The following is a 7,638-nucleotide window of genomic DNA, read 5'->3' on the forward strand; positions in this document are numbered from 1 at the left end:
GCTGCTGGCGCAGTGACCTCGACTTTACACCAAAAGTTGAAATACATCTGGGAGGGACAGGTCGTCACTGTCTGCGGAGAGGAGGATATCTTTGTCAGCCACCTGTCCTCATTCAAATATGTGGAGATGGATGGCGAAATCTGGGAGACGCCAAGTCAAGCTTTCGAAACCGTTAAGGTGGAGAATGCTCTGTTTGCCAAAGAGGAGGAGAAACCGTCCATTGCTTCGTACAAACAGGCCGCCGAGGTGGTAAAGAATGGAGAGGCTCCTGGTTGGGGCAGGATGATGGATATCTCCGCAAAGAAAGATCGCTTCGGAGTGGGTTACCAGCCGGGCCGAGGCTCAGGACAAGGCAGAGGACGCCGTACGTCAGTAACATTCACAAGCGCCGGAATGCTGGATCCGGATCACATTTGCATGATGAGTGAGGAAGCTGATAGCGACTGCGACATTGACCGGTGGATAAAGCCGTGCGCACCAGGGATGGGAATCCAAAACTGGAAGGCTGAAAAGATCATCCGGGTCACTCTGCTGGAAGAGTAATATTTTTCTTGTTTTGATTTTATGTGCATGAAAGCCATACGTGTTGCCCGACACGTAATGGTCCATTGTAAGGGCCACCTCATGTTTAAATTTGCAAGTTCGCATCATTAATTAAAGGATGTTTTTCAATTAAAAGCGGTGTTCCCTGTTTTTCATTTATTTTTGCAGTTTAAAAATAAAAATAAAATAAAAATGGCAATGTTTTCATTTTTCTTTTCAATTTGTCACACACCGGTTCTAAAGCAATGCATGAATCAACATTCATGCAGATGTGATTCTTCTCCGGATCTCATTGATAACAATCCTGTTACACCCTCGTATGACTTCGACAATCCAATCTATCATGCTGAAGAAGAAGGCGAAGAAGATTGTGAACTGCCAGGGGAATTAGCCAGGTTGTTGAAACAAGAGGAGAAGGTGATTCAGCCGCATGAAGAGCAGATTGAGGTTGTGAACTTGGGTACCGACGAGGTCAAAAAAGAAGTGAAAATCGGGGCTGCTTTGGAGGAAAGTGTCAAGAGCAGAATGGTAGCACTGTTGAAAGAGTATGTCGACATCTTTGCCTGGTCTTATCAAGATATGCCAGGGTTGGATACCGATATTGTTGTGCACAAGCTACCGTTGAGAGCAGATTGTCCTCCAGTGAAGCAGAAATTGCGCAGAACTCGACCTGACATGGCGATGAAAATCAAAGAAGAAGTGCAGAAGCAGTGGGATGCTGGTTTCCTTGCTGTCACTAATTATCCGTCGTGGGTTGCAAATATCGTGCCAGTTCCGAAGAAGGATGGGAAGGTGAGAATGTGTGTGGACTACCGAGATCTGAACCGAGCTAGTCCGAAGGATGATTTTCCACTACCTCACATCGACGTGTTGGTAGATAATACAGCTCAATTCTCGGTGTTTTCCTTCATGGATGGCTTTTCTGGCTATAATCAAATTAAAATGTCGCCAGATGATATGGAGAAAACAACGTTCATCACACCGTGGGGTACCTTTTGTTACAAGGTGATGCCATTCGGTCTCAAGAACGCCGGTGCTACTTATCAGAGGGCCATGGTGACTTTGTTTCATGATATGATTCATCATGAAATCGAATGCTATGTTGATGACATGATAGCAAAGTCCCAGACAGAAGAGGGGCATTTGGTAGATTTGGCCAAGTTGTTCGACCGGCTGAGACAGTTTAGACTGAGGTTGAATCCGAACAAGTGCACGTTCGGAGTGCGGTCCGGTAAATTGCTGGGGTTTATTGTAAGTGAGAAAGGAATCGAGGTTGATCCTGCAAAAGTAAAAGCAATAAGAGAAATGCCTGAACCGAGAACGGAGAAGGAGGTTCGTGGTTTCTTAGGTAGATTGAACTACATTTCACGGTTCATATCTCATCTAACAGCCACGTGCGAACCGATATTCAAGTTGTTGAAAAAAGATCAAACGGTCAGGTGGAATGATGATTGCCAAGCGGCATTTGAAAAAATAAAAGAATATTTGTAGGAGCCTCCGATTCTGATGCCTCCTGTGGAGGGAAGACCGTTAATTCTGTACTTGACGGTCCTTGAGGGGTCTATGGGGTGTGTATTGGGGCAGCATGACGAGTCTGGTCGAAAAGAGCATGCCATATACTACCTTAGCAAAAAGTTTACCGACTGTGAAACAAGATATTCACTGCTCGAGAAAACTTGATGTGCTTTGGTCTGGGCTGCTCGCCGACTAAGGCAGTACATGCTGGTTCATACTACTTTATTGATTTCCAAGATGGATCCAATCAAGTACATTTTCGAAAAGCCAGCATTGACCGGACGGGTTGCGAGATGGCAAATGATTTTGACTGAATATGATATACAGTATACCTCTCAGAAGGCTATCAAGGGGAGTGTATTGTCTGATTACCTCGCTCAGCAACCCATTGATGATTATCAACCGATGAAGTTTGAATTCCCTGATGAGGACATCATGTTTCTCAAATCGAAAGATTGCGAGGAACCAATCCCGGAGGAGGGGCCTGACCCTGAATCCGAATGGATTTTGATGTTTGATGGGGCCGTTAACGTGAATGGAAGCGGTGTTGGTGCTGTTTTGGTTACGCCGAAAGGATCCCACATTCCTTTTGCTGCCCGGCTAACATTTGAGTGCACCAACAACGTGGCTGAATATGAAGCTTGTATATTGGGAATTGAGGAGGCGATTGATTTGAGGATCAAGAACCTTGTCATATATGGAGATTCAGCTCTGGTGATAAATCAGGTTAACGGGAAGTGGTATACGCATCAATCTCATTTAGTGCCGTACCGAGATTATACGAGGAGATTGTTGACGTTTTTCACCAAGGTGAAGATGCATCATGTGCCTAGAGAGGAGAATCCTTTGGCAGATGCTTTGGCTACTCTAGCCGCCTTGATTAAGGTGCAGTGGTGGAATCAGTTCCCTAGTGTTGAGGTTGGACGTTTGGATAGGCCGGCTTATGTGTTTGCTATTGATACATCGCCTGATGATGAGAAGCCGTGGTATTACGATATCAAGCGCTATCTGGAGACTCAAGAGTATCCCGAGGGAGCATCTAAAAAGGACCGAAAGACTCTGCGGAGGTTGGCCATGGTGTTCTACTTGAATAAGGATGGGGTTTTGTATAAGAGGAACTTTGATTGGGTCTTGCTAAGATGTGTTGATGATAAAGAAGCAAGCCAATTGATGAAAGAGGTCCATGAAGGATCGTTCGGTACCCATGCCAGTGGGAATGCAATGGTAAGGAAGCTGCTAAGGGCAGGTTATTATTGGATGACAATGGAGGCCCAATGTTTTAATTTCGTGCGGAAGTGTCATAAATGCCAGATTTATGCTGATAAGGTGCACGTGCCTCCAAATCCTTTGAGCTTAATGTCGTCTCCATGGCCGTTTGCTATGTGGGGCATTGATATGATCGGAAAGATTGAGCCTACAGCTTCGAATGGGCATCGGTTCATATTAGTGGCTATTGATTACTTCACCAAGTGGGTTGAAGCAGCCTCTTATACGAACGTGACGAAGCAGGTTGTGGCCAGGTTTCTCAAGAGAGACATCATTTGCAGATATGGGGTTCCCGAGAGAATCATTATTGATAATGGTTCTAATTTGAACAATAAGATGATGGCAGAACTGTGCCGGGAATTCAAGATCGAGCATCATAATTCTTCTCCTTATCGTTCGAAGATGAATGGGGCGGTTGAGGCAGCCAACAAGAATATCAAGAAGATTGTGCAGAAAATGGTGGTAACCTATAAAGACTGGCATGAGATGTTGCCGTTTGCATTGCACGGGTATCGAACGTCGGTGCGTACATCTACTGGGGCAACTCCTTTCTCATTGGTGTATGGGATGGAGGCTGTATTACCTATTGAGGTTCAGATTCCCTCTTTGAGAGTCCTGATGGACGTGAAATTGCAAGAGACTGAATGGGTAAGAACCCGATACGAGGAGTTGAGCCTAATTGAGGAAAAGAGGCTGGCGGCCATTTGTCATGGGCAGTTATACCAGCAAAGGATGAAGCGTGCTTTTGACAAAAAGGTGCGACCTCGGGTATATCACGTAGGTGATATGGTGCTGAAAAGGATCCTTCCTCCTCAAAACGATCGAAGGGGCAAATGGACACCGAATTATGAAGGTCCATTCGTGGTCAAGAAGGTCTTCTCTGGCGGAGCCTTGTTGCTAACGACCATGGATGGCGAGGATTTTCCATCCCCTGTGAATGCGGACGCAGTTAAAAAATACTTCGTGTAAAGAGACCTGCTGGACGAAAAGAATAAAACAGTTCAGGCAAAAAATGGGCATCCCGGCGAACCAAAAACAGAAAGAAAGGTTCGGGCAAAAATTAGGGATAAAATGAAAAATTGTACACCCGGCAAGTCGAAAACCTGGAAAGGCGACTTGGGCAAAAAAGGGTATCCCGGTGGACTGAAAACCCGAAAGGGCGGTCCAGGCAAAAGAGGGATTGAAACGAACAACTGCGTCCAGCATGATCGTTTGCGTTTTGGTTAAGGCATCATGGATAATACCCGGTGGGGATCAATCAGAAACGTCTTGTTCAGAAGGCAGAAAGCATGGAGAGTCTGAGGATATATGGGGTGTAACTGAGTTGGAACTCGATGAGATCACGGGTTTCACATTGCCATTAGGATAGATTTTTCCTTTTGTGCGCAATTACCTCTTTTCAGGAAGTGCTTCCTTTGTATTGCTCATTTGAGCCACACTTTTTTCAATCAATAAAATGCATATTCAGTCAAATAATTTTGTTTTTGTTTTTCATTACCGCTTTGATTGCAAAAACATCTAATTATTTTTGATAAAGAATCTTGCATTTTGAGACATACAGGTCCCTTCCAATGCATGTTTATAAGATTGAGAGCTTGAAATCTTATTCGGAAGGTGGAGGGACCCAAGTGTTGAAATCTTGACACGCCTGGGGCACGGTTTTATCTGACGATCTCCTTTTGCAGGTGCTGTTAGATATTTTCGCTCACTTGCAGGTTGTGATGTGGAAGCTTTTGACAAGACAAATCCCCGTGGAGTCCGATCAGGGACGAATGTATGAAGGGATGACGAAGAGACGTTGAGACGTGCGACGATCCTTGAATGATAATCAAGAAGACTCTTCAAAGTCGGAAGACTGGAAAGTCTGTGGAAATTCCCCGCAGAGTCTAATCAGGGACAGGCGAGTTGGAGGAACAGTGAAGAGACGGCGAAGGACGTCCGAGGGCCTTTGAAATTAATCAAGAAGACTCTTCAAAGTCGGAAAATTGAAATTTCTGTATAAGTCCCAGGAGTTCGATCTTCGTCGAGTGCGGAGCGATTGGGAATACAAGATGATGGAGCAGAAAAGGTCCAGACGAGTCTGGGAATTCTCAAAAGTGGAAAGCTGATACGAGATTAGGAGGCGGATACTATGGTTCGACAAGTCGACGGGTGTTCAGTACCAACTGTTCTCATTTCCCCAGCGTAGTCTCCAAGCAGGATCGTGAGAACTAACTCCCCAGCGGATCCAAGGTCTGTGGGTTCCCTAGTCGAGTCAGGATGGTTATCCCAGGCAGGTTTAAAACGATGTTTCCTCAGCAGCAGGCCCGAGGGTTGCTATCCCCGAGTGGAGCGTATTGCAATGAAATATATCTCCAGCAGTGCTCATCCTACCAGTGGATTGGACGAGTTTCCGTAGCAGACTGATATCCGCATCCCCAGCTGAGTTGATTCTACCTATGGATTGCATGGGTTGTCCCCAGCGGAGTAGCATTCGTTTCCCCTGGCAGGGTCAGGATGGTTATCCCCAGCATGTTTTAGATCGATGCTTTCCCAGTTGCCAGGCCTGGAGGTTGTTGTTTCCTAGCGGAGCTATCTGTGAGCATTTCCCCAGTGAAGTCGTCAGGTATCTGTGAGGGTTCTCCAAGCAGAGTCGGGATTGATATCCCCCACAAGTCAAAGATCGAGGTATCCCCACCGAGTGTTGGTGGTTCCTATCCCCCAGCAATTCCCCAAGCGGATTGGGTGCAAAGGAGGCTTTCCCCAGCAGGGGTTACCTTTTCCCGACAGCAGCGTCATTCCCCAGCAGGGTGGAATCGGAGTATTGACGAGTTCCTAAGCAGAGTGTCTCGAGCTCCCCAGGAGAGTCCCTTGAGGGGGACATTTTTTTTTATGCATTCACCATGAAGAATAAGCATAGCATATTGCATAATAAATCGCGTAGCATTTCCATAATTATGGAGCATTACGCAGAAAAGTCAATCATGCATCACATTGCACGCATAAGCTAGGCTCAAGCCGTGGTTACCGTTTGAGAGGTGGTTTTATCAGAAGTGAAGGTATTGCTCCGCGGAGTTTAGTATCTTGATTTTGAATCAGAGGTGTTCCTCAGTAGTGCGATACTGGAGGAGTTTTCTGTCGTGCGAGACAGCGATTGGAAGATGTTACTCTGAGGAGTCTAGCATCATGACGTCAGATCAGCAATGTTCCCCAATAGTGCGATATTGGAGGAAATTTTTCTGTCAAGCGGAGAAGGAAATGGAATCAGAGGACGTTACGCGATCAGCGCGATTACGGGGTTTAACTGGAGAAAAGGAAATGTTGAGACATTTTTTTTTTTGAGATCGAGGTTCAACTGGAGAAAAGGAGATGTTGCGGCATTTTCTGGGGTTCAAATGGAGATTGGAGTTGAAGATTGTATCCGTGATGAGGTCCTCAGGATTATCTTCTATTCATATGTCACCTTAGACTTTGGCTGAGGCCAATGGAGGTCGTTATAGGTGTCTTCCGGGGAAGAGACGCACATGTTACCTTCCTTTTGTGAAGGTATACCCTCTGATATGTCGCCCTCAGAGTGGTGTTGGTGTTATTTCCAACGTTGCCAGCGGAATTATCACGAGAAATTGGAGAGCGGGGTTCAAACGGAGAAAAGGAAATGTTGAGGCATTTTCTGGGAGCGGGGTTCAAACGGAGAAAGGGAAATGTTGAGGCATTTTCTGGAGAGCGGGGTTCAAATGGAGAAAGGGAGATGTTGCGGCATTTTCTGGAGAATGGGGTTCACAATGGCGATCGCGAGTTATCGTCAGGCGACTGGGGTTCAAATTGGAGAATAGGGTTCATTATTTTGGCAAAACAAGATGTTGGGGTTCAACTGCAGCGATCGGGGATCATTTGCGCAAAAGAAAAATCTCGGGGTTCAAGAAAAGCATGAAAAGGAGAGATAATAATCCCCAGCGGATGTGTGGTGTTCAGGCCATGGTTATCCCTGCGTTACCATTTATTTTGGTATCCAGGTCGACGTTACTATTTCGGTGATCAGGCCGACTTTTTCCGTTCCAGACGGATTCTTGTTTCAAGACTGTTCCTTTGCCGATTATGACAGGCGTTGTTAATTATTTTCCCAGCAGAGTGCAAATTTCTACGGTTCTTTGGTATTCATTCCCTGTGTACCCTGAAAGTCTGACAGTCGTTGCTCTCATCCATTCGGGTTCCCAGCTGATTGAATAGGGGCAGCTGTAGCACCTCAAATTTGCACCTACATTTTGTACATACATTCTCATATTAGGTCATAGCATAACATGGTCCACTGCATAGCATTGCATTGTCCCTTTTGCC

Source organism: Lathyrus oleraceus, chromosome 5 (genome assembly GCF_024323335.1).
Source record: "Lathyrus oleraceus cultivar Zhongwan6 chromosome 5, CAAS_Psat_ZW6_1.0, whole genome shotgun sequence".
NCBI classification, from domain to species: Eukaryota; Viridiplantae; Streptophyta; class Magnoliopsida; order Fabales; family Fabaceae; genus Lathyrus; species Lathyrus oleraceus.